A 27177-nucleotide genomic window follows, 5' to 3' on the forward strand; every position below is an offset into this window, starting at 1 on the left:
AAGGATGGTTCAGAAGAAAGAACTTGTCTAAGTATGTGCATTTCAAGCCAAAGTTCTCCAGAAACTGCTTTCACAGGTAGGGAATTCAACAACAGTGTCCACTGCAGTGAAGCATTGTATTGGTCCAAGAAGAAAGTGATGACAAAATAACATTGAGACCAGTTCACCCTGCAAGTAGAATCTCTGAGTTATGTTTGGTTTGGTTAAGAATGGAAATTACACTTTTATATATATGCAGATAGATGGATGGATGGATGGATGGATGGATGGATGGATGGATAGATAGATAGACAGACAGACATGCGTTGCTTAACAATGAGGATATGTTCTGAGAAATCCACCATTAGGTGATTTCATTGGGCAAATATCATACAGTATACTTACACAAATCTAGAAGGCATAATATATACCTAGCCTCTATGGTATAGCTGATTGGTCCTTGGCTACAAACCTGTACAGCATGTTACTGTGTAGAATACCGTAGGCAATTTTAACACTATAGTAAGTATTTGTGTATCTGAACATAGAAAAGTAATACATTGCACTACAACATTACAATAGCTATGTCACTAGGTGATAGGAATTTTTCAGCTCCATTATAATCTCATGGGAGTGCCACTGTAAATGTAGTCTATCCTTAAGCAAAACATTCTTACGTAATGCATGACTACACATACACACACACACACAATTTTTTTTGGTACTGTTTCTCTGTAGAATCCTGACTAATATACCCTCTTTCAAAGACCATGTTGCCTTTCAGGGCTGAGGCGGAACTGGTGCCAGAAAGACTTTCCTGAAGCAAGGACCAAAAGAGCGAGTCAGATGATGGATGCCAATGAGATCAGTAATGGTGACGTGGGTCAGCAAGAAGCTATGGCAATGGCAGCACCACCAATAGTACCAGCAGCACCAACAGACAAACTAACTGACATTAAGGGTCATTCTCATTTGGGAGGGGGCAGCTGGAGAACTTTCCTTTTGAACAACGATTAACACCTAAGGTTCATAGATAATCTACAGGAGATGGGAAGCTCAAAGATTATGAGACCACACTTGCTGCTAACATAGCATATGGAAAAATAAAAGCAATATAACGTAACTTACCTCCACAAGTATTATGGAGGAATTCATACCTATTGACATAAGAGGATGATCATGTCTTTCTCTTGCACTTTCTAACTAGGTGACCTTAAGTATCCGAAATTTTTCAGCCTCAGTCTTCTCATGTGCAAAACAGGGTAACTACATGGTTATGAGGATTAAATGAAATAGTGAACTTGAAAGCATTTGGCACAGGACTTGGTACATGGTAAACATTCAATAAATGTTCTAATCTGCCTCAAATAAGAAAAAGTATCTGTCTGTACATAGTTTAATAAGAGAGGGTGCTTTTCTCCGCCCAGCACTCCTCTGTTGGCCCTCTCTCTCCCTCCTCCTTTAAATGTTTCATGATAGGAGGGGTGAGGCTCTCTTCTAAGGCATCTTTAACAACCATTGCCTGTTGAATTCTTTCATAGGTTGAGTCCTAATTGAGAAATGCTTATAAGCAAAAATCCAGCTGTGCATAGCAAGGCAAAAGTATATGATTAAAGAGTAAAACTGCTTGCAGAACAAAATCCACCGACTGTCCTGGTGTGTTTATTATATAATCCAATTATTTAAAAAAATGAAATTTGCATCTAACTATTCAAAAATAACCTAAAGAAAACAGCAATAGTTTTATTTTTTTACTTATGCACAATTATAATCCTAACTTTCAGTGAAAGAGGTAATTATTTTAGTGTTAGGTATAGTTTTTTTGTTTTTTTTTTTCCCCCCATAAAGTAGTTCAGGAGTCAAAGCTGGATGCAGTGACTCATGCTTATAATCTCAGCATTTTCAGAGGCCAACGTGGGAGGATCTCTTGAGCCCAGTAGTTCAAGGCCAGCTTGGACAACATGGCAAGACCCATCTCTACAAATAAAAAAATTTAAAATATTAGCCAGGCCGAGTGGTGCATTCCTATAGTCCTGGCTACTTGATAGACTGAGGCGACAGGATCACTTGAGCCCAGGAATTTCAAGGTTGCACTGAGTATGACTGTGCCACTGCACTCCAACCTGGGTGTCAGAGTAAGACCCTGTCTCTTTTTTTTTTTTTTTTGAGATGGAGTTTCGCTCATGTTGCCCAGACTGGAGTACAATGGCATGATCTTGGCTCACCACAACCTCCACCTCCTGGGTTAAAGTGATTCTCCTGCCTCGGCCTCCCAAGTAGCTGAGATTACAGGCATACGCCACCATGCCTGGCTAATTTTTGTATTTTTAGTTGAGATGGGGTTTCTCCATGTTGGTCAGGCTGGTCTCGAACTCCTGACTTAAAGTGATCTGCCCACCTCAGTTTCCCAAAGTGCTGGGATTACAGGCGTGAGCCACCATGCCCTGTCTGATCCTGTCACTTGAAAAAATAAAATAAAGGCAGGGCACAGTGGCTCACACCTGTAATCCCAGCACTTTGGGAGGCCAAGGTGGGTAGATCACTCGAGGTCAGGAATTCATGACCAGTCTGGCCAACATGGTGAAACCCTATCTCTACTAAAAATACAAAAAATTAGCCAGGTGTGGTGATGGATACCTGTAATCCCAGCTACTCAGGAGGCTGAGGGAGGAGAATTGCTTGAACCCAGGAGGCAGAGATTGCAGTGAGCCGAGATCACGGCACTGCACTCCAGCCTGGGCAACAGAGTGAGACTCCATCTCAAAATAAATAAATAAATAAATAAATAAATAAATAAATAAATAAAATGAAAAATCTTTCAAAATGCTTCTAGTAGGATTAGTTATATAAGTGTGAAATCATTACCATTATTAAATAAATATTTCTTCTGTAATGTATCTATAAACAGTGTCATCCTCACTAGAAGTAGAACATATTCACAGGCTAAGTAGAATATGCAAAACACGACAGTAACAGGGTTTCAGATAACACCCCTGCACATTGCCAATTAAACGAGAACTAATTGTTCATTAGAAATTTAAAAAATAAAAATGTGTTAATTTTAATTTGACTGACACTAAATATTATGGTACTCTAAAGAATACAGATAAAGGCATTGACTTATGTTTTATTAACACATGCATAGTTTATTCACTGACACACAGAAAAACTACAATTTTTCCTTTGCTTCCTATTTTGCAACAATTTTAGATCACTATGTGCTCCCCTCTGATGCTCCCACCTAGGGTAACCTTCCACCCTTTTTTAAAAAAGACATTCATGTCCATAGTGGTTGAGTCTGGACTCTGGAGACACAGTGACTGGGTTTGCCTCCCTGCTGCCCACCTACAAGCTGCGTCACTTTGGACAAGTTATATAACATCTTTGTGCTTCAGTTTCTTCATCTGCAAAATGGGGATAAAAATAGTAATCACTTCATAAAGTTGATGTGTTTGGCACATAGTAGGCACCATGTGTCAGCTATTGGAGAACAGAGTCCTGGTGGTCCTCAAGTTGGAACAGTTCATGTAGATTTTCCAAAGGGCATGCAAGTGCGGATAGTTTTAAGAAAACCAACTTCTAGATTCTTGCCTTCTATATAGAGGTACTTTAAAAAAGTACATCTTCTAAGAAGCTGCCTGTCCTAACTAGAGTTTAATCTTGGACAGTCTCTATTTCTCATTTTACAAAAGAAAAATATTTCCTTTTGGCCCATTCCAAGGTTTCAAACCAAGAAACAACTCCACAATTCCTTTAATCAAGAAATTATGCATGCTCTCCCCAACCTATATTACTAATACATTTTTTCATAAATTTTCTTTTTATGTTTGCTAAATATCAGAAATGGTAATATATTCATGCTGTTTTGAATAATTGCATGCTACCAATAATTATAATGAAAACCCAATCCTGATGAAATTTTTCTACACTTATAACCTTATGGTCAAAGGCCATTTTTTTTTTAAAAAAAAAAAACCTTATTATAGAATGTTGTTATTGCAGATAACAACATGTTATGTAAGACCGAGTAGCCTATAAAAAACTTTCAATTATAAATGATAAAATTCTATGACAAAAATGGAATAAATATATAAGTTTAAGGAAAAACTTTGCTGAAGAAGAGCTTGTTAATGTTTTTAATGTTTTAAAATATCTACAGTATTCAATATTAAAATATCTATGTATATGTGTATGTGTGACCCCTTGTCATGCTTAAAACAAAGAACTCTCTTAAAACAAGAAACTCTATCTCCATCATCTATATTCACACACATCCTGTTGTTTCTCTGTTTCTCTAGAAAGCTCTACTACACACTCTTTCATGTGGGGAGTGTCAAAAGCACACAGCAGTCACACTCTTTCATGTGGGGAGTGTCAAAAGCACACAGGAGTCACCTTAAAGGTAATTCCACTGGCCAAAAATGGGACACTTTGAAGAGTAAAAAATAAAAATAAAAGATCGAAACATCAAATATATAAATTCATGAGTATCTAATAATACTAAAATTAAAATTTATACTTCAATTTTCATCGCTCACCTTTGGAGATTGTTGGAGCACCAACTTAGTGTCCTGGAAAAGAAATGTACTTTTTCTTCTTTCCTGAGTTGGCTATAATTCAAGAAAAACAAATAGATGATGAAAGAAAATTCTTAATAGAAGAATCACAGCTAATAAATATAGATGGAACAAAAGAATTAGAAAATCACCATTGCATAAACTCTAATGAAATAATGGACCCAGATAATGTTTGTCCAGGCAATGTTTGTCATCATAAGATGAAAGGACAAAGGCAAATTTATAACAGATGAATCTGACTGATAATACTTACACTATTGATTCATATTAATGTCACTAGAATAAGACAACTAGAAATTGCTTCTCCTTGGTAATTCCACAGGAATTATAAACACAGGAATACCTATGAAGCATTCTTGCCATAAACACTGAATCTAACGAAGTTTCTAGATCGAATTTCTAGGGTTTTTTTCTCATAAATGTGTGAAGTAGAGAAACATTTTAAAAGACATGGCAGAGAAAACAGAGAAAGGAGAAGTGTTACAAATGAAGAGACTCAAGAATCATAGGCGGGCGGATCACAAGGTCAGGAGTTTGAGACCAGCCTGGCCAATATGGTGAAACCCCGTCTCTACTAAAAATACAAAAAAAAAAAAAAAAAAATTAGCCCGGCATGGTGACACATGCCTGTAATCCCAGTTACTCAGGAGGCTGAGGCAGGAGAATTGCTTGAACCCGGGAGGCGGAGGTTGCGGTGAGCCGAGATTGCACCACTGCACTCTAGCTTGGGCGACAGAGAGAGACTCCATCTCAAAAAATAAATAAATAAATAAAAATCACTTCAACTAAATACAATGCATAAATATTTAAGTATTATTTAGTTCCTGATTTGAACAAACTATCATAAGGCATACATTTTTGAGACAATTGGTGACACATGAATATATACTGCTTACTACTTCATATTAAGGAAATGATTTTATTGAATATGAATAAATGGTACTACCGTGATAAATCTTCTTTGTTAGACATATAAACCAAGGTATATGTGAGTACAATATGATTGGGGTTTGCTTTAAAATACTCCAATAGAAAAGAGTAAGGGAGTAAAGGTAAGAATGTCAGAAAGCTGATGATTGTTTAACTTGGGTGAAGAGTACATGGAGGTTTTACTGTTTTTCCTCTTGTATGTGTTTGAAAATGTTCATTAAAATATTTTAAACAAATTATATGGAATTCATATTCTATTAGATATATTTTAAATACACAGTTTTATTTTTTAAATGTCAACATTCATAGCATACCCGAAATCACATATTTTCCAACTACTTAAGCTTGTAACAAGAAATGTTAAGTGTCAAATTAAAATGTACAAGAGAGTATATGTTTTTCAAAATTGTATTATAGAGTACATGAGCAAAAAAGTATTTGAAGGTCTTGTTCTGGACAATAACTACCTTCAGCCTCAGCAGTAAGGAGAGGAAGGAGAGAATTCAAGTGGGACAAAGCTGACAAACAACCTCCTAATCCTCTTTCCCAGGTAAACTGGGACTTGCTCAGCTCTTCTGCATTTCCCTAGAGGGTGAGAAACAGGTTCTCATAATTCCTTCACGATGAACTAGGTGCTTAAGACTGCACCTATGCTTAAGACTGCCATAGAATCACCGCAATTTAACATTCCTTTCGTAGCTTGGTCTAGGTCCCCTAAACCAGATAGTGATGATCAGTGCATTCGTTCAAAATCCCAAATTGTGAGGGAGGGTTAGTAAAGTTCAAAGTAAAGCATACTGTCAGGTCGAAAATTACCTTGATGTAATGGTAGCCACCAAGTACATTACCAGGCAGGCTAAATCTGAGGGCTCACAGACCAAATTAACATGTTCATTTCATACAATTTACTAAATAAATGTAAAACAAAAAGCAATGGGAAAGCAATGATATAGGCTGACACTCTTATGATAGGATGTGAGTGGCAGGACCACCCTATAGGTATCCCGGGTTCCATGTTAGTCACATCCTCTGTTTTCTCTGTGCCACATCAGCCTTCCCCATAATAATTCAGATTTGAGTCAGGTGACCCAGATAGAAGGTGCCAGGGGTCAAAGGCACATACTTGATAATGAGAGAAACAAAGGGAAAGTTATACCTGAATAAAGAGGTAGCTTGCCAATTAACAGTGAAGAATTATGGGTTTTATTTGCATTTCCTAGGCATAGTACCATGGGCCAATATAGGACCTTACTGGATGTCATAAGTAGGTGGCATGGCACAGCTGTCAGCCCAGAAGTGACAAGATCATAAATTGGTCTTTCTACCTTTCTATCAAATAAATACAAACTTGTCTAGTCCTTCATGACCCATTTATTTTGTCTTGGCAAGTTTTATAGGTTAGTAACTTGTTTACTATGTATATTTAGTACATCTTCTAAATTCTGCTTTTCTTTCTCAAACTACATGCTTACTCATATCTATATTAATACATGCTAGAAGTTTCACCTGTATCTCATAACATACTAGCTGACTTCCTATCTATCGTCAAACTTCTTACACATTTCATCATCTCATTTGTTTTCTTCTATAGCAGAATTGAATATTCTAACTCACATTTTCTAGTGGGATGGAGATGACACAGCAGAGAAAAGCAGGCATGTGGAAGAAAGACACAAGTGAAGAAAAGAAATATGGAATCACCATCATCTTCAAAGATTTCAGGTCTCTTTCTCTAGCTGCCAACACAGCTAGTAAACAGTCATATGTTACCTCTCAAAGGCCAGTCCTAATGTACATTGGAAACACTTAGGTAGAGTTTTAGGTCATATTCCACTGAGAGGTTGTATCTGTCCCTTGAAAACTGCATTCCAGCAGCAAATATCTTATTTTCTGCCACTCAACATGCCCTCACCTATTTAATTCCCAGTTACCTCCACCAATGCTGAAACGGCATCCCCATACCACAGTGGAAGCCATTATACACTGTGATAGGAACTTCAGGTGTGTGTGTTAAAATATTGGCAAGGTAGATAATGACTGTTGGTTCAGGAGATATAAGTTGCTGCCACATTCAACCTTACTAGGAGACATGGAGATCTCATTTGCAAAGCCCCATCTCCAATAGAGCTGGTCCAGAAGGCTAACCATTCAATTCAATTAAGAAAGACATTTGATTTCTTCATTAAATCTACCTTTCTGGTGTTGTATAAACATGTAAATCACACGTATACACCTGCATTGCCAAATTATTCTTTTTAAAATTAATTTTACAACAACTAAAATATAGTTTACTATGGAATAGTCTACTCTTCTACGATGTAATAGTCATATCCCTGAGTAAACTTGCATTATCAAAACTCATTTTATAAAAACAATAGTTTAATTTTTTTTAAGTGGGGAGGTTAAGAACTAGAGTTCCAGACTCTCAAATAGGTTATGTTTCCTGTTGGAATTTCAGTGATAAATGTTTTTTCTTGTTTATTTTAATAGCTATAATTGTACAACTAGACAAACTAAATGTCTTAGGGTAAATCTAGCTATTTAGCTTTTGCCTTATTCTATGCTACCAGACTATGTTTAGTAAAGCAGTTCTTGCACATTCTTATCACTTTATTATCCTGTCATCTATTGTTATGATGAACAAATCAATTTTATGTAAACATAAACAAGGTACCTTTGTGGCCCTCCAAATGTGTTTTCCCTAAAACCACTTTGCTAATTCCTGACCCCATCATCTATCCATTCAATCAACAAATTATTGAGTACCAACTACTTCCAGATTTGAAAACAAGACAATGAATTCAATGTTGACAAGATAATATTGTTCCTCCAACTGGTTGAATTTTCATTATAATGAATGTAAACACAATTTTAATTAACTTGTCTTATTAAAGACAATTTAAATGATTATAATTGAAGTTATTATAGAAATGCTCATATTAAGATTTAAAAAGTGTATTTAAAAATCTACTCTTGGAATTAGCAATCATTATAATTTTTTTGTTTTTAATCTTTAATCTATGATTTTACAGTTTTTTTTTAAACAAAGGTGTGGCCATATTAAATATACAGTTCATATGCAAGGCTGTTTGTGGTGGCTCACACGTGTAGCCCCAGCTACTTGGGAGGCTGAGGCAGGAGGATTGCTGGAGTCCAGGAGTTTAAGTCCATACTGGACAACATAGCAAGGCCCAGTGTCCCAAAAAACAAAATAAAATATATACAGCTGGGTTCAATGAATGACAGTATTCCTAAATTACTAAATATTTGTTGAGAACATGATTTTTTATTACCTGTTTAATATCCTAGTTAGTGGCTCCAAGTACTTCTTACTGTGATTAAAGCTGTAATTCTTGTATATATATACCTTTGACCACACCACTGAATAGTTCTTTAAGTCTAGAAGCTAAATCCATAGATCAAAATAAATGCACATTTTTAAGGCTGTTATGTATCTCCAAAATGAATTGCTTTTTGGAAATGAATCAATTTCTAAAATTATCAGAAGTATTATATGAAAGCCCATCTAACAGTACCCATTAGTGGAGCAAAATATTATTTTCTTAATTTTGCCAGTTTTAGAAAAATGTTATAACTAGTAGTGAACATTTAATTTTTAAAATTTTAATTATTCAATCTTTTAAAATTATATCAATACTCAAGGAGGAATATCAAGGGATCAACAGTGAGATTTTATAAATTGTAAATTAGCTTAGTTCTACTTAGGAAAACATTTAATTAAAAGAAGAAATTCCTAAAATATAGAATATGTATGTTAAGCTCCTAGATATTTTAAAGATAACTAAGTTCAAAATATCTAATTAGCCCAGTGTCCCCTTTCCCATGTACTTATGAGAACATATCCAATTATCTTGAAAAAGGTAATTAAAATTACTATTAATAATCTTGATACTAAGACGTTATAATTCATTTGATAATTACATTTCCCACAAAGATACTGTCAACATAAACTGTGAAACTGTAGATCCATCCTGTTTACAAGTATCAGAAACAATATGCTCATTGTTCTGTTGTACTTAAATGCTGCATTGCAGTTTTTCTTAACAGGTAATACGTGACATGAAACATGTCTGATTTTATGCTTCATAATTTCCATTCTGTTGTTTAACACTCAAAAAATTATATTTATGTATAACACATGTCAGAAAATGATTTAAATAATTTAACTAAGTAATAGCAACCATACCTTTCATTTCAAATACAAAATAGAAATCCTTTGTTCCTAGATGTTAAAAATCACCTTTAATCAAAATGCAAATATTTACATTTTTAAATTTATGTAGCTAATATTAAATATTTGGTTGAATTGTTCATGTTTTATATTTTCAGAAATTTATTATGAATCAAAATATTAAGTCATAAAAACAGGAGACATCAAAAAACTACATTTCAAGATTGACTCATGAATTTTAAAAATTCATTATTTCTATTCACTATTGATTTTTTATAACAAGGAAAAGAAAGAAGAATAAATGTAATTATTTTGATTTTTAAAAACACTACAGGAAAAGGTACTAATTTAAGCCAGGCTGAAGTTTACATTATTTATTGCTATTTTTCTTCAAAAATATGCATTAGAATAAATATTTTTCTAAATACTAAAGTAAATACAATGCATGGTTCTGGCATATTTATTTCTTTGAAAAGGTGTTCTGAATTTTAGACAACATAAATACTAGGCACTGCAGTGGTTGCCATAGTAACAAATCAATAGAAGCATAAAAATACATGCAATTTTTCAAACATATCCACTTTTTTCATAAATATGCATATGTTATAGGTAAAAGATTATTCAACCCTTGCTTTACCTCCCCTTTTAGCAGGAGATACATGTAATTCTTTAGAAATAGAAGATTATCACATAGCAATGGAGCAGGCTCAAAAAAGTTTTTAAATATTATGTGGGAAATCTTAAGGTCTTTTAACATAAATTTTCCAAAATGAAGGCGGGAAAAAAACTTCTTTCACTCTATCTTACTTTAATGGACAGTGTTCTTTAGGTAAGGGTAAAAGCACACAAACTTCTTTTCCTCCCAAGCATGAAATTTCCTTTTATTTTGCATAAGTTTATTATTCACATGCATAAATGCAGCACATGACCTGTTGATCCCAAAGAACCAGAATTTGTTGTTTTTTTGTTTGTTTGTTTGTTTGTTTGTTTGAGAGGGAGTCTCGCTCTGTCGCCCAGGCTGGAGTGCAGTGGCCGGATCTCCACTCACTGCAAGCTCCGCCCCCTGGGTTCACGCCATTCCCCTGCCTCAGCCTCCTGTGTAGCTGGGACTACAGGCGCCCGCCACGGTGCCCGGCTAATTTTTTGTATTTTTAGTAGAGACGGGGTTTCACCGTGTTAGCCAGAATGGTCTCGATCTCCTGACTTCGTGATCCGCCCGTCTCGGCTTCCCAAAGTGCTGGGATTACAGGCGTGAGCCACCGCGCCCGGCTTGAACCAGAAGTTGTTTAATGCTAATCCAGGAACTACTACTTGAGTAAAGGATCTTTTCTTTTTCCACTCCCCTAATATAAATACAATCTTCCTATTTACAGGTATCCAAATGAGGAGGTACTTATAAAGTCTTCTGAATTTTACACTGATAGTTTAAAGGGCTGCAGAGGGAAGCAATTCCACAAGCCATTATGTGAAGTTTGAAATCTATTGAAAGGTACTGTAAGCCAAGCAAAACAGAACAGAAAAGATGGCTCAAGTGTTATTGAGAAACATATCCTTCAAACCTGATCACAAAAATTTGGACCTCCAATTTGCTTTAACAATAATTATTAGATAATATTCTCCTGGGGTGAAATATAAAACCTTGTAAAGATCACCATCTAGGCAGAGTGACAAATGTAAGGTAACAAAACAGTGCTCTAGGGCTTACCTTGTGCTCACTCCATAAAGAAACCATGTGCTGTCATGGCTAAGGATTGACTAGTCTACCAGAGGAAAAGCAATGACAAACATCCTTATCATGTATATACACGATCCTATTTACTTTTATTGAAGATAAATCACTTATTTACTTAAATAATGATATACAGGAATAATTAGCATTATGTTTTTTCTAAACAAGCTCAAACATAATTCAACATGAACATAATAAAAACATGATAGAAAAAGGCACTGCCCTCAGTGAGCTCATAGTTTGATACTTAGCAATGTAAGAGCTTTTGACTATTGTATTAAACATTCAACACAACAACTTCATAATTCGACTAGTCAAGGCATTCCATATATTAAGGAAGTATGACTTAATTTCCTATCTACAATGTACAGCTCAATCTCAAAACAAAGATAACAGCTTTTGAGTTAACTTGAGAGTCCACTTAATAATAACATGACTAGCTCAATAAGTCCTTGGAGAAATATCACATCCACTTAAATTCATATAATTACATCCTGCTACCTTTAGTATTCTAAAACAAATACTCAGAATCTGAGATGACCCCTAAAATGAAAGGCAAAAGATTATGTAGCCCTCTAGGAGAGAGGAAGAAATAATCTCATCCTTATTGCCATTAGGCATTTAGATTAGATCAGGTTTAACTTAGATTATAGTTTTCATTTTGCCAGGTTGGAGATGCAATTAGAATCACTATTTTATTCACATTGTGTTCCCTGACACATAAACTTAAGGTCTCTGTTTTCCGCCTCTTTTTCTATACACTATAACACATATACAAGTGTACACAAACACACACACAACATACAGACATTCATATGCACTTACAAACATATATGCTTAATGTATTGTTTCTTCAACAATATACATAATTTCCATTTTGAATTTTCCAACTTCAGTAAATTTGACTTGCCAACCAAGGTGATGGCCACCTCTTCACAATTTTCATAATATCGGCAAGGTCTTTTTGATTTAGTTGGAAGCAACATAAATGAGAACCTAATACTTTGCAAAATTCTTCATCCAAATTGGTACAAAGCATCACCTTTTTCTACACCTGAGCTATCTGGGAGCATAGCCTGAAGCAGCCTGCCACAAATAGGACACTTCTTTGGAATCTAATGCTCTAAGTATTCAAAAAGTGAAATATCCATTTTACTTGATAAATTATCTGTTAATTTTAGTATAAAATGGTTTCAACAGATGGTTTCCATTTGATAATAAACCACATGGAGACAGTAAACACAAAGCATTTATAACCTACAACATTGGTGACAATGCCTAAATATGTGGCCTACTATCTTCAGTGTTATTCAGAGTGTAGAAACATCTAGAACCTGATGATTTTCCCAAAACCAACTGTTGGTTACAGATTTAGATAATATTTTCTTAAATGTCTTATTCTTAAGGATAATTTATAGCTTCAAGTCTGATGTTCGATATTTACTTGAAATTCTTTCATTATAAATGCCAACACCCACTTAGCAATGCTAAACTTCGAAGCATAACAGAATAAGCACAGTGAACTGCCTGACATGTTGAGGCACCATACTAGGTAATCCAACCACCTTTGATTACTGGATAATAACAAGAAAATTCTTCAACTTACAGAGCCTAGTGTAAATAGAAAAGTCTATGACTGCAGGTTATGGAAATAGATAATCAGTCTCTAAGTACACCGTAAGTTTTTTTTTTTTTTTGAAGGGATAGTTAGTTCAAACTTTAAGAAGTCCAAAAGTGAGTTAAAATATGAGTCAAAGGCCAGGCACGGTGGCTCACACCTGTAATTCCAGCACTTTGGGAGGCCAAGGCAGGAGGATCATGAGGTCAAGAGATAGAGACCATCCTGGCCAAAATGGTGAAACCCTGTCTCTACTAAAAATACAAAAATGAGCCCGGTGTGGTGACAGGTGCCTGTAGTCCCAACTACTCAGGAGGCTGAGACAGGAGAATCTCCTGAACCTGGGAGGCGGAGGTTGCAGTGAGCGAAGATCGTGCCACTGCACTCCAGCCTGGCGACAGAGTGAGACTTGGTCTCAAAACAAAAAACAAAAAATTATGAGTCAAATATTTATGACTGTCAACACAGAATAGATGTGGATGTGAGTACTGCAAAAGGAAAGAAGAATATCTTTTTATTCCTCTTCTCTTTCCTACCAACTCTTTTTAACTAAATCTCTCTGCTTTCACCATCTCAAAATGATGGAAAGATATCATTGGACACTGGAAAAGCGATATATATTTTTAAAGCAAGGGAGAAATTATTTTGGTAATTATACAGCTTAGTTTAACTGGGGGCATGAATACAGTATCAGAAGAGCCAAATATGCCAGATGAACTTAGTAGCTTTCTATGATAGAATGACAGGTCATATTATCACGCAAGAAGTGAACAATGTACTCTATTTTAATGTGTAAGCCTTTTTATTCCCTTCTCCAATTCAGCAGGATAGGGTAAAATGATTTAGGAAGAAAGGAATTTAAAAATTGACTTCAATGCTAGAACAATGGCTACTGATGCATCTCTCTTTTAAGGATCTGTTTCAGAATAAAGTCAGTCTTTTTACTGATGACTGATAGGAATCTTGGCTTACTTTACATTTTGACTCAATCACATCAGGTCTCTGAGAGCTGTGAAATTTTAAAAAAGGTATTGCCTTATTTTTTTTTTTCTCTCAACTTTTGACCTTTTTTTCCCTATAGAGCTCTTAAATGACTTGTTAATTCAACTAAGTGGTGTTGCACTGGGACAACAGTTGCACTGGCCCAACAGTGTGACACCACTGTAAATATAAACTCAAATTAGATACAAATTTTGAGAGGAAACAAGGGAGCCCTTTGTGAATGAATTGAAAGGATTTTCTATGGCTAGAGAGAGTAATCAATATTGGAGTGGTGCTTAAAATACAAGTGCTGGCACAAACACTTGAAACTTGAAGAGTGTGAAGAATACCTCTCATTTGGTTAGAGGAGAAATAATGTAAAAATCAATTGTGTGGAGTCAAGGGATGAACCCCCTTTTCATGAAGAGAAATCTCTGTATCATGAGACCAGCTGGCTAACTACATGAGAGGGCTGGGAACACAACTACGCTGGAAAGAGGCCTCACTGGGGAAAGGAAGTCAAACATTTGGCTTGTATTACAGAATCAGGCAAGAGCCAACAGTATGTTGAACTAAGCTGCCTACGAACCAGGAGAATTGTTGTTCCTCATTATGTAATTGACATACCTATTTTCCCAATCTCTGTCACCATTTAAGCATTTAAAATAATAATTTAGATATCTCAGAAAGAAAATGTTTGGTTACTGAATTATTGTCTGATCTAACATTCTTTTTCCTTTTCCTTTTCTTAAAGTCAGAGTCTCGCTCTGTTGCCCAGGCTGGAGTGCAGTGGCACAATCTCTGCTCACTGCAACCTCTGCCACTCAGGTTCAAGGGATTCTCCTGCCTCAGCCTCCTGAGTAGCAGGGATTACAGGCGCCCACCACCACACCTGGCTAATTTTTTGTATTTTTAGTAGAGACGGGGTTTCACCATGTTGGCCAGGCTGGTCTCGAGCTCCTGACCTCAAGTGATCTGCCTGCCTCGACCTTCCAAGGTGCTGGGATTACTGGTGTGAGCCACTGCACCTGGCTGATGATCTTAACTTTCTTTCTAAGCCTCCATACCAGGGAAACATTCAATCAGGGATGCTCCCAGGCTAGAAAGGGAAGAGTGCCCCAAGGCGTTATTTGCACCAGTACACCCAAAAGGAAATAAGTAACTATTCCCGATTGCTCTTCTCTCAGCTCTGTCAACACACGTGAGTCACACTCTTTTCTTCCCCTCTTACCTTAGGACATTCCAGAATGTTTAGAGGAGATTGCTACAGTATAAAAAAAGCTATGCCAGATAAAACTGACTTTATTTTATAACACACACACACACAAAAGAACAAGGGGGAATTATTTATATTTACCAAGCCAAGACTCTAACAAACAATTTATTTAAGTTAATAACTGAAGAAAACGTAGCTAAAGAAAATGTCCCTGTAGCTTCAGGAAACATGAAAGTAGTGCACTGTAATGCAAAGACCACTGGGACTGGATCATGAAGTTCTGAAGTTCTGGTCCTAGGATGAGGCCAAACCTGTGGTAAATCCTAAACTCTTTTCTGTACATTTTCCCTACCTGTCTAAAAAACGGGGGTGTGAAATACTGAAAAAAAGGGACAAACTCTAAAGTTCTCTGTTCTAAAATTTTAGTCATTTAACAGAAGAGTTTTACATATAAGAGCTAAGGTGGTATGGCAGAAAATGCAACAGAACTGGACTCAACTGACTTGAGTTTGAATTTTTGCCTTTGTCTCTTCCCATTCTCATGGCTTTATGTGTATGATAATGGTATCTTCCTTACCTACCTCACAGGACTGTTAAAAGGATCAAATAAAAACATATGCAATATGTAAAAGTGCTTGTTAATCATAAATGTTAGTTCCTGTTTTTATATTTAGGTCTGCCTCCTGAATTGCCCAAGAAAAAATGTCTAGACATGGTAGAAAGTATTCCAGAGACTCTAAGTATATATAAAATGCAAACATATACAATTGAATATAAAATAAACAGAATGGTTTCAAAGTAGCATGTACAAAAATCCATTTTATTGATTTATAATCATATTACCTTCTTCATAAATAAAGATCCATAAAGATGGATCCAAGATGGCATGCCTCTGCAAGGGATGGAATTCCACAGATAAAACCAGAGCAAAAAGGTCCAAAAGGAAGGACTGAATGAAGACACAGCCTCATTAGCACAAAGAAATACTCAACTCATTACATATCGATTACCAACTAATACCTATCTTTAGAGAGACAGTAAAATATAAATTAATATATGTTAGTAAAATCGAACCAAATATGTTTCTAATCTTTTTTATTATTATACTTTAAGTTCTAGGGTACATGTGCACAATGTGCAGGTTTGTTACATATGTATACATGTGTCATGTTGGTGTACAGCACCCATTAACTCATCATTTACATTAGGTATATCTCCTAATGCTATCCCTCTCCCCTCCCCCCACCCCACAACAGGCCCCCCTGTGTGACGTTCCCCTTCCTGTGTCCAAGTGTTCTCATTGCTCAGTTCCCACCTATGAGTGAGAACATGTGGTGTTTGGTTTTCTGTTCTTGCGATAGTTTGTTGAGAATGATGGTTTCCAGCTGCATGCATGTCCCTACAAAGGACACGAACTCATCCTTTTTTATGGCTGCATAGTATTCCGTGGTGTATATGTGCCACATTTTCTTAATCCAATCTGTCACTGATGGACATTTGGGTTGGTTCCAAGTCTTTGCTATTGTGAATAGTGCCACAATAAACATATGTGTACATGTGTCTTTATAGCAGCATGATTTATAATCCTTTGGGTATATACCCAGTAATAGGATGGCTGGGTGAAATGGTATTTCTAGTTCTAGATCCTTGAGGAATCACCACACTGTCTTCCACAATGGTTGAACTAGTTTACAGTCCCACTAACAGTGTAAAAGTGTTTCCTATTTCTCCACATCCTCTCCAGCACCTGTTGTTTCCTGACTTTTTAATGATTGCCATTCTAACTGGTGTGAGATGGTATCTCATTGTGGTTTTGATTTGCATTTCTCTGATGGCGAGTGATGATGAGCATTTTTTCATGTGTCTGTTGGCTGTATGAATGTCTTCTTTTAAGAAGTGTCTGTTCATATCCTTCGCCCACTTTTTAATGGGGTTGTTTTTTCTTGAACATCTATTTGAGTTCTTTGTAGGTTCTGGATATTAGCCCTTTGTCAGATGAGTAGATTACAAAAATTTTCTCCCATTCTGTAGGTTGCCTGTTCACTCTGATGGTAGTTTCTTTTGCTGTACAGAAGCTCTTTAGTTTAATTAGATCCCATTTGTCAATTTTGGCTTTTGTTGCCATTGCTTTTGGCGTTTTAGACATGAAGTCCTTGCCCATGCCTATGTCCTGAATGGTATTACCTAGGTTTTCTTCTAGGGTTTTTATGGTTTTAGGTCTAACAGTTAAGTCTCTAATCCATCTTGAATTAATTTTTCTATAAGGTATAAGGAAGTGATCCGATTTCAGTTTTCTACATATGGCCAGCCAGTTTTCCCAGCACCATTTATTAAATAGGGAATTGTTTCCCCATTTCTTGTTTTTGTCAGGTTTGTCAAAGATCAGATGGTTGCAGATGTGTGGTATTATTTCTGAGGGCTCTGTTCTGTTCCACTGGTCTATATCTCTGTTTTGGTACCAGTACCATGCTGTTTTGGTTACTGTAGCCTTGTAGTATAGTTTGAAGTCAGGTAGTGTGATGCCTCCAGCTTTGTTCTTTTGGCTTAGGATTGTCTTGGCAATGTGAGCTCTTTTTTGGTTCCATATGAAGTTTAAAGTAGTTTTTTTTCCAATTCTGTGAAGAAAGTCATTGGTAGCTTAATGGGGATGGGATTGAATCTATAAAAAATATGGAACACTTCACGAATTTGTGTGTCATCCTTGCACAGGGGCCATGTTAATCTGCTCTGTATTGTTCCAATTTTACTATATGTGCTGCCAAAGCAAGCACTTTTTTCTTTTTTTAAGACAAGAGTCTTGCTCTGTTGCCCAGGCTGGAGTGCAGTGGTGTGATCTTAGCTCACTGGAACCTCTACCTCCCAGGTTCAAGTCATTCTCCTGCCTCAGCCTCTGAGGAGCTGGGATGACAGGCATGCACCACCACACCAGGCTAATTTTTGTATTTTTAGTAGAGATGTGGTTTCACCATGTTGGCCAGGCTGGTCTCGAACTCCTGACCTCGAGTGATCCACCCACCTCAGCCTCCCAAGGTGCTGGGATTACAGGCGTGAGCCACTGCACCCAGCCTCTAATCATTTAAAATGCTCTAGGTTTGCTAATTCTTACTTTATCTAGTTCCTGGACCAGCAGTTGCTCCAAATCCAAGGCAGGAACTAAGTAACAACACCACTTCCATCCTGATGACAGTCTTAGCCCCATCCACCTTAGGTAAGAAACTAGAAAAACTGGATATATCGTGGGCTAAGATTAAAAGAACTGTTACAGAGGGCCTAGAAATATCTCATTCTACATTTGGCTACTCTTTCCTACCCCTTCTTTTGCAGGATTACCTGACTTTAGCCTAATGCTAAACTATGATCTATTTCTAAGAGTATCTTTCTCTATACTGAAATTGCTGAATATTATGTATATATATGTAATATATAAATCAACAAAATTCACAGATTTTTTAAGATTCTAAATATAAACAGATATAGGTACATTGTACAATGGAATAACCTTTCCTTTTCTTGTACTCAAATAAGAAAACTTCAGTTGCCCCAAATATAGGTAGACACTAAAAACAGTTAATTTAATAATGATAGAGGAATATTCATAGAGGCTAACATTGCAAAGCAGGGTTTATACTACAAAGATTTTTTAAAAATATATAGTCTTTCAAATTAATATATCTGACTACCTTTCTCTAATGCTCCTGCTTCACCTGCAGCACATCAGACAAGGTAATAATTTATGATAATCATATGAAAATATACAATTAATATTCACCACCTCTCATTCCTCATCACTTTAGACAATCAGTAATGCAGAGTGAAAATGCTGTCAGATTTCTAATTGCTTTGTAATGGGCTTGAAACAGGGAAATCATTAAAGGCAAACAATCTGTCATTTGTCTGTTACTTTAACTATCTATCACACCAAAAACTCATTAAAGAAATTGCTAATGAGCTACAAAAGACTAGACTCATGGTGCTTCTACAGTAGATTAAAAAGTAATACTATGAATTGCTGAAAATATTTTAAAAATATGATATTTTGTGGAAATTCATCAGAAAATATCTATTCTTCAGTATATTTTTTAAGATGTGTGGTTTCATTATTTTGGCATTTAATCCATCATTGCAGAAATCCCTTTAGCATATAAGACTTGTTTTTCTCAGTCGCTAAATAATTAAACTAAAAGGTTGCAAGAAGCTGAAATGCTAAATGTGTTTATTACTAGTAAACTGACATAAGTAATAAAAAACAGACTATATTAACCCTGATGTTAAGTGAAGAATGCATTTTAAAATTTAATTTTTACTCTCATATCTCTTGTGGATTTAAATTGTTGAAGTTGTAATGCTTAATCATCTTAAATAATGCTATCATCACACAAAAATTATATTCAATGACTGAATTTGAGCACAATAATATTAAACTGTGTATAATAATATTAACTATTTTGAAATCTTTGAAAACATTAACCAACACTAAAATGTCTCATAATTTTACTTCATGTAATTTTAGGTGAGGAAACAAATCATTTCTTTAAGTGAGCACACAACATTTTATATGTCTTTATGAATTCTACTCTTCCATATGAGATACTTAGCATTTAAAAACCTATAATAATGACACTAATCTTATTTTAAAACAAGAGTCATTGCCTTACATTTCAGAAAAATATGCGAGTAACAAAGATAACAATGATACTAATTATGTTTTCCATTGCTTATGATGAATTAAGTCATGAATTTAATTTCCTATAACAAAAGATGAGGCTCATTAATAAAGTCAAACTTCTATATATATTGACCTATTCATATCTATTAGAATTCACACAAATTAAAAAACCTGAATGCTATAACATGTTTAGCCAGGTGCCATAGTTAATATACACTAGTGAATTCCACACTAACTTCAAAAGGTTCCATAACACCCTGGAAACATCTTCATTATACTCTCTAATTGACTTAAACAGACTTCAAATCAACTGTTTAACACATTTTAACCCACAAATTAACACCCCTTGATCGTTCAGATTAACCTTTCTTGCGTGAGTCAATTACATTACAAAAATAAACTTTTCAAAAAAAATTCAGGATTAAAAAACTAAAATAGAGAAAGTAGCACACTTTTAAAAACAGTACAGACAGTCCCTGACTTAGGATGGTTTGACTAACAATTTTTTGACTTTATATGGTGTGTATTCTACTGAATACATATTCAGCAGAAACCGTACTTTGAATTTTGATCTCTTCCCAGGATAGTGATATGTAGTAAAATAATCTCTCATGATGCTGGGCAGTGGCAGGGAGCAGCAGCTGCCAGTGAACCATGCAGTCTCTCAGGGTAAACAACCAATACTCTACGGTGTACTGTGTGCTAGATGATTTTGCCCAACTGTAGGCTAAAGTTAAATGTTCTGAGCACAATTAAAGTAGGCTAGGTTAAGCTATGATGTTCAGTAGGTTAGGTGTATTAAGGCACTAATAATATTTTCAACTTAAAATGGGCTTATCAAACATAACCCCATCACACATCAAGGAGCTTCTATATATAAATGCATATCCCCACACGACTGGAAGACATCACCACACATTTCAGGGTAGTTGGAAAGTGCCCAGAAAAACCAGAGTGGTGATAAGAAAAAAGAGAAAAGGGCAAAGAAGTGAATGGGGGAAAAAACGAGTTGGTATTTGTATGACTATTAAAGATAAACAGAAGATGGATTACAGACAATATTTTTAATAGGATCATGGAATGATTAAAACATCAGATGTGAAGATAGGAAAAGAGGAAGAAAAATCCCAGATAAGATAAAGACCTATAAGAGGTCTGAAAAAAGTTAGAAAGAACCGACACATAATGCTAAAAAACAAGAAAAACACAGCAACAAGTGTGGTGCCCACAAAAAATATTTACCTCTTCCTCTTTGTTTCTCTCTTGCTTAGTGTACTGCCTTGCACAAACTCAACGAAAGTTCATTGATGATGACTATTGTCAGAATGGCAAAGGAGAGAATAGACTGAGTTAAGACAACCAACAAAGGGAAAAATGAAAACCATTTCTAAAAGATGAGCTAGGATTGTTCATCAGAACTGATTCTCAGTACTATCTAAAGCTTTATGCTAATCTACCAAAAAAAAAAAAAGAGAGGAAGTTTTTTCATTCTAGTCATTCACCTTTCCCTTCCTTCAAAGCACTATTTAAAACTTAACACTTCATACATCTTCCTGGATTAGCTTCATCTCGATTCAAGGATTTCAATCATTCAAGTAATCTATTAATTAAAGTTATTAATTAATATCACAGCACTTGGTATTTCATCTGGCCTAGTACTTCCTACAGTTATTTCGGTTCCGGTTTAAATGTCTGTTTACCAAGATAAACTAAGCTTTGAGAGGACTACAGTCAACTTTGTTTTCTGTCTCCTGTAACTAACGGAGTGAGGGCTACATAAGAGACACTCAACAAATATTTGTTGATTGAGTCAATACATGAATGAAGGCTGTATATATATCATTGTCTTTTAAAAATCAAATAACTAGCTAATTTTTGGTGGTTTTTCTATCTTCGCAGTAAATTACAAGTTGCTCTAGAGGCAATCATTCAATTTCGGAACATAAGCATAATGTCCCATGGTACTTAAATACAGCTTAGTTCATTGGTATAAAAATCCTAAAATTCAGAATTAAAAATCAAGGAAATGAAGGAATAGTTGGTGATGGAACTACCAAAACAGCCAAGTAAATATAATCCTAGAATAGGAAATAATTAGCAGAAATACACTAAATATATATATACATAATATAGATTTCCATTATTATCCATCAATGAGAAGCACAATTGACTAGTATGACATCAAATTAAGAATTTGTGAATGTCTGGTGGACTTTAGTTTATGGCAGGCATGTACTAAAGTGATAGATTTAATAACAATGTCATTTTTTGCTACCATCATGACAAAGGATCTTAAACTCCTGATATATCTATCTACATCCATAGCACTTAATCAATCATCTTGGAATCAAATATTTAATATATGCCTACCTTGGTTATGTTAGATGCTGATGACACAAACTAAAGTTTTGCCTATCCTTTTAATTTATTCTGAAGTCCAACCAAATGTATAGTTCAACAAATATTTGAGTTTGATTTTATTTTTCCAATTCAATTGTTTCTTGCTTTCATTTGCTCCTTTAGAAATTCCTAAAATACTGTTATGAATGTCTAATATTCTAATATATAAAAACTGAGCAACAACTATTATTAATTAATAATAATGATAATAGCTAACCTTTACTGAGTACTTACTACTTTCAGGCACAACTATCTCATTTAATTCTCACAACAAATCCATGAGGAAAATACTATTATTACTCCCATATTACAGAGGAAGAAAGCAAAGCACAGAGAAGAATTAAGTTCACATAGCCAGTAACAGGAAAAGCCTGGACTAAACACATATGTTCTGACCCTAGAGTTCATGCTCTTAACCATGATACTAACGTAGTTTATATTTCTGCTATGTAAGTTTCACATAAAATGGATAAATTGCCTTCTGAAAATAAGATACTGAGAAACAAAACCATTAGAGCTATGTATCATTAGAACTCCAGAGAATGAGGCAAGATAGCTGGTTCTTAGTTTCTCTGAAGAGAGGTGTTCTTGCTCTCAGAAAGCTTGCAACCCAACTGGGGAATCAGAATATATTCTAAGGAAAACAATATACTGTGATATACAAAGGACTTGCTATGAAAGATAAGAGGTGGCAGTAATTTCTAAGGACTAGGCCATCATAAAATGCTTGATGGAAGAGACAGGCCTTAAAGGAGGGATTATTCTGATAGGAGGAAGAAAAGAATTAGGGTGTTATAAGTAAGGAGAAGCATTTGAACACAATTATTGATGAAATACTGTTACCAAAACACCAGGAGTTCCATCTGCTGCTTGCCACCCAAAAAGCCAATCACTGAGACAATGATTATTGTCAAAGAAGAAGGCTTTAATCAGATGCTGCAGCCAAGGAAATGGGACATCAGTGTCAAATTTGTCTCCCTCACTGACTAAAATTAGGGGTTTATATAACAGGGAAGAAATATTAACTACGTATGAGAAAACAGGAACTAAGGAGGGGTAAGGAAGCAATAATGAAGAATGAGGGGTCTGGCATCTCATTGTCTAGATGCAGTAATCTGGTGAGTTTCAGCTCTTTGATACTTGTTAAGAGGTCTGGGCATCCTTTCTTGAGGACGGAACTCAAATAAAGATCAACCAAATGTGGCTGGGCGCAGTGGCGCATGCCTGTAATCTCAGCACTTTGGGAGGCTGAGGCAGGCAGATTGCTTGAGCTCAGGAGTTCCAGACCAGCCTGGCCAACATGGTGAAACTCCATCGCCACAAAAAAAATACAAACATTAGCCAGGCATAGTGGCATGCAACTGTGGTCCCAACTACTTGGGAAGCTGAGGTGGGCAGATGGCTTGAGCCTGGGAGGTAGAGCCTGCAGTAAGCTGAGATCGTGCCACTGCACTCCAGACTGGACACCAGGGCAAGACCCTGTCTCAAACAAGCAAACAAAAAGATAAAATAAACGCAAGTTTCAAGTTTTCAGACAAGAAGTGTCCATTTCTATGTTTATTAATTTAAAAAACCCAATAAACAAAACTAAACAAACAAAACCCTGTCTATGGGACTATTGGGTTGGTTTCAGTACCATGAAAAGATCCAATTGTTTAAATGTTTAATGTATGGCGATAATAGGGGAGGCTGGAAAAGGAAGGATCATATTGAAGAGGTAACTTGAATGCCAGGTTAAGGAGTTAGGACTTTATTCTCTAGATCTGCCCTGCTTGATACAGTAGCCACTAGTCACATGTGGCTACTGAGCATTTGAAACGTGGCTAGTTCAAATTGAGGTGTGTTCAGGCACAATACATACCAGCTTTTGAAGACTTCGTAGGAGAAAAGAACGTAAAGTATCGCCTTAATAATTCTTAGGTTACTTAATGTTGAAATAATATTCTGGGTATACTGCATTAAATAAAATATATTGTTAAAATTAATTTCACCTGTTTCTTATGTGCCTAATGTGATACTAAAAAATTTAAAATTACATAGGTAGCCTGCACTTATGGCATACATTCTATTTCTATTGGAAAGTACTGTTCTAGAAAATCAAAAATGAAGGAAGCTTAATGATCAGAAATTTATGTAAAAATTGTTTTAAGAAGTTTATTTTGGTACAAGCAGACAGAGTGTAACTGTTCTCAGTCAGTAAGCCAATGGCAAGAAAAGAAAAAAACAAGCTTGTAGTGAAGAAATGGGACTCCTTTAATTTAAAATTTAAAAGATATTTAAGAGACAGAGCAGCTAAATGGAAAGTGTACATTTTGTCTGATTCCTAGTCAAGCAAACCAACCAGAAAAAGACATTTTCAATTAACCGTGAAAATGTAAATAAGGTCTAGATATTATGTGACAGTCCAATAATGACATTATGGAGATAAAAGAAAAAGTTGGTACATTTTAGGGATGCAAACTAAAGTATGTAGAGATGAAATGAGAAAATATTTGGGATTGCTGGGAAAAAAACTATTTCTTACTTTCCAAACCCCAATAAATAAATGAGGTAACACAATAACCTAATACAGTAGTAAATCAAAATAAAATGCTTTTGCTGTAAAAAACAAAAAACCTGGAGTACAAGAGCATTATCTACCTATACAAGGAAGAACCAACAGTGGACAGAGGGGAGTTTGAGGGCTAGAGATGTTCAAGTCGGCATCATTCTGACAGTGCTGTTTAGGAAAGCATTCACGACACTACTTAATTCCATTGCTTTAGGTATTTCCATAAGGCCACACAAGAAAGTATGATGGAGCCAGGACTAAAACCAGATGCTCTTTGTATCTGCCTTTAAACTTCACAAAATCCTGTGAAGAACCTAATCTATACTTTCATCTTTAGATTTTTAAACTTGCTTGTTTCATTCAGTTATTCTTTATAGTTCATAACATCATTAAATAATTGATCATATTAGATTATTTTATTTATTCTGCTTAAGTTTATCTTGACTGCTTCTCAAATTCAGATTGGTAGAAGGATAAAAAAGAAGGAAAGCAAAATCTAAACAGTAACAACAAAACCATTTAAACATCTCCCAAGTGAAATTTATGTCATGCTGGCCAAAAATAAGATGTAGTTTTCATCGTCAGGTACAATGCTGGGAAGAGGTGTTAATGTAAAGCAAGCAGCACAAAGAAGTAATAAAAGGAAACACAGGAATCAGAAAGGGAGAAGAAAGAGAGGAGAGAAAAACACCACCAACACCACCAACAGCAACAACAGCAAACCCCAACAGTGCCCATATGCAATGCCCCCTAACTGCTTCGAAGAAGAGCAGTTCATTCTGTTTTCTGTAAGCTTGAAAGAGAGCATAGCTGCCCTGGGAATGTGTAGACTTGCTGAGTCCTTGTTCTGTTGCTACCCAACTGGCTGTTTGGCCTTGATCCTTGATTTCTTTCCTCATCTATAATAAAGTGGGCATAACAGCACCTGCCTTACTTGTCTCACTGGGTTGAAATGAAAGCAAAGTGAAATGGCAAATGTGAAAGAATTTTGGAACGTTTTCATGTTGTAAGTTGGTTGCTAAGGTCTAAAAGAAATATTAATAATTACGTTGAATATCTTCTGCAGAAAAAAAAATTAAACCGACCCCATCCCCCGCAAATCTAGCCCTACCTGGCATAGGTTTTAGTTCTTTTAATTTTCGAATAAGAACATTGTAAAGGAACTGTAGGGACGAGAGTAGCATCAGGTCTCCCCATCCTTCTCATATCCTTGCCCCCGCACCCCTCTCTCACCCCAGAGTTCAAGCACCAACAGAAAAGATTGAGAGTAGCTCAGGGTACGGTAAACCAAGGAAGCTTTGAAGAAGGCGGGGAAAGCCTGGGATGGCGAGGGGGTGCTCGCTGAGGAGGAGGATAGAAACTACAGTTGCGGGGCCGGGATAAGAGAGACTTAGAACGAAGCCAAAGGCGCCTTTCTTCACAGTTCGGGAACTTACTGGTAGTACACGCCACTCCATAGAAGCCGTGACTGGTTACCTTAGCGACCGCGTCGGGGTGGGCGGAGCGTCGCTTCTCAGCGGTGCCACCGCCACAACTGCTCGACCAGAAACGCGGACACGTCGGCGCAGTGACTTCCGGCGGAAGAAGAAGCCGGTCCCAAGTTCTGGCCGACAGTAGGCAAGGAGTGGGCGGCAGCGCATATGTGAAGTTAGGTAGGTCTGATGTCCTATAAAGCGCGGAGAGGGTGCCCGCCAATAGCTGGGTGGGTAAAGCCGACTGTGAATGGAGAAGATTCCCGAGTCCCCGGCTGTTTCGTTAAGTGTATATAGCTGTGGGAAGAGGTTGCCTGATTTCTGGGGCTCCTGGTAGGGTCTCTTCTGGAGCGTGGAAGACTGGCGCATCCTCGCGTAGAGTGTTTCACTCTGTCTTTGCGAGGTCTCAGCGCCTCTCCAATAACAGGGGACTCTTGTTCTCTACCTGCTGGTGCTGACGTTATTTCGCATATCATGCTCTCTAGGCAATCTGGAGGAAAAGCAAACGAGAAACATTCAGAAGGAATGCCCCCAAATTTATTTTAATTCTTTGGTGTTCTGTTTTGCTTTTTTTTTTTATTCGTTCATTTTGTAAATATTCATTAAGCTCCTCCAGCGTGTTTAGTGAGTGCTTACTTGTGTGCCAGTTTTTTCATAAGATTAGCAGAAATACCTTCTTAAAGGTTCATACACCACCCAGTTCATTATAAAATTCTTTTTTTAAATGCTGTTGTATATTTATTAATTAAGGTATAAACATATATCGTGAAACACCTAACACATTTTCCATACTTGTCGGTACACTTGTACGTGGAATTCTTGGGGCATTTTAAATGAAAATATATGCTTTCTCAGGTTTGCATTAT

At 36.2% G+C, this 27177-nt stretch overlaps 2 protein-coding genes and 1 non-coding gene across 6 annotated transcripts in view; 1 reads left to right on the forward strand and 2 right to left on the reverse strand.

Moving 5' to 3' along the window:
• The window catches only part of DCDC1 (doublecortin domain containing 1), a 508775-nt gene that overhangs the window by 481441 nt on the left and 157 nt on the right, over positions 1–27177 (reverse strand). The window contains exons 2-3 of the mRNA XM_021926829.2: positions 26276–26801; positions 4518–4589 (exon numbers count right to left, since the gene is read on the reverse strand). The gene's annotated coding sequence lies outside the window, so the exon portion shown is untranslated. The remainder of the gene's footprint in view (positions 1–4517; positions 4590–26275; positions 26802–27177) is intronic.
• On the reverse strand, positions 17887–17993 carry LOC116269970. The gene has a single exon (XR_004177760.1). It is a non-coding gene; the product is annotated as a U6 spliceosomal RNA (small nuclear RNA).
• DNAJC24 (DnaJ heat shock protein family (Hsp40) member C24) overlaps positions 26396–27177 on the forward strand; it is a 63453-nt gene continuing 62671 nt past the window's right edge. For all 4 annotated transcript variants that reach the window (XM_017948525.3, XM_017948527.3, XM_017948526.3 and 1 more), the window contains exon 1: positions 26396–26491. The gene's annotated coding sequence lies outside the window, so the exon portion shown is untranslated. The remainder of the gene's footprint in view (positions 26492–27177) is intronic.

The sequence above is a fragment of the Papio anubis genome, chromosome 12 (assembly GCF_008728515.1).
Source record: "Papio anubis isolate 15944 chromosome 12, Panubis1.0, whole genome shotgun sequence".
Classification (NCBI taxonomy): domain Eukaryota; kingdom Metazoa; phylum Chordata; class Mammalia; order Primates; family Cercopithecidae; genus Papio; species Papio anubis.